We start from the raw sequence: 802 nt of genomic DNA on the forward strand, positions 1-802 counted from the left end.
GGGGGGAGGAGGGCGTAAGAGAGGGGAGGGGAGGAGGGAGAAGAGAGGAGGGAGATGAGGGAAAAGGAAGGGGGGAGGAGAGAGTCTTAGGCCTTCAGCTGCAGTCTCAGTCGCTGCAGCAGCAGCCGCAGCCGCCGCCGCAGCCGCCTCTGCCGTTGCTGCTGCTGTTGCTGCTGCCGCTGCTGCTGCTGCCGCCGCCGCCGCCGCCGCCGCCGCCGCCGTTGCCGCTGCCGCTGCCGCCCGGGGGCGCAGTGCCTTTAGCTCGTAGAGCCCTGGGACCGGACCGGGATCCAGCCAGGGCCGCAGCGCGCAGGGCCGGACGCCGGCAGGAACGGGATGGAAGGGCCTAGACGCGGCCTAACGCTTTCCGAGGGCCCCAGCCCGAGCCCGAGCCTTCGGGAGGAGGGTGTCGGGGCGTGGGGGTTTGTGGGCGGCTGGCCGAAGGGCACACATCAGGGAGGGAGAGGGAAGGGGGGGGCCAAGGAGAAACGAGGGGAAGGGGGAGGGGGAGGCGCCGGCGGCCCAGGGGGAGAGGGCACCGCGCCCCGCCCCTCCTGCCCCGCCGACCCACCAGGCGGGCGGCAGTGGGCGGTGGGCGGCGGACGGCGGGCGGCGCAGCTTGCTTACAGAGAGGGTGTGCAGGAGAGCAGAGCGGAGCCTCGGCGGGAGGGCAGCGGCAGCGGCGAGCCGCGGGGAGCAGTGGGCCGCCAGGCCGGGCGGTGAAAGGAGGAGGAGGAGCTTGGGGAGGAGCCTCGGGCCGGTGTGTGTGTGTGTGTGTGTGTGTGTGTGTGTGTGTGTGTGT

The 802-nt window shown here is 73.1% G+C and overlaps 1 protein-coding gene and 1 long non-coding RNA gene across 2 annotated transcripts in view; one reads left to right on the forward strand and one right to left on the reverse strand.

Moving 5' to 3' along the window:
• Positions 1–739, reverse strand: part of EOLA2 (endothelium and lymphocyte associated ASCH domain 2) — an 8956-nt gene extending 8217 nt beyond the window's left edge. Inside the window, exon 1 of the mRNA XM_069063021.1 lies at positions 628–739. The gene's annotated coding sequence lies outside the window, so the exon portion shown is untranslated. The remainder of the gene's footprint in view (positions 1–627) is intronic.
• LOC138142098 (uncharacterized) overlaps positions 623–802 on the forward strand; it is a 5397-nt gene continuing 5217 nt past the window's right edge. The window contains exon 1 of the long non-coding RNA XR_011163347.1: positions 623–760. This is a non-coding gene — a long non-coding RNA (uncharacterized lncRNA). The remainder of the gene's footprint in view (positions 761–802) is intronic.

The sequence above is a fragment of the Petaurus breviceps genome, unplaced genomic scaffold (assembly GCF_028583685.1).
Source record: "Petaurus breviceps papuanus isolate PSGF00001 unplaced genomic scaffold, PetGlider_PUasm1.0 90535, whole genome shotgun sequence".
Lineage (NCBI taxonomy): Eukaryota > Metazoa > Chordata > Mammalia > Diprotodontia > Petauridae > Petaurus > Petaurus breviceps.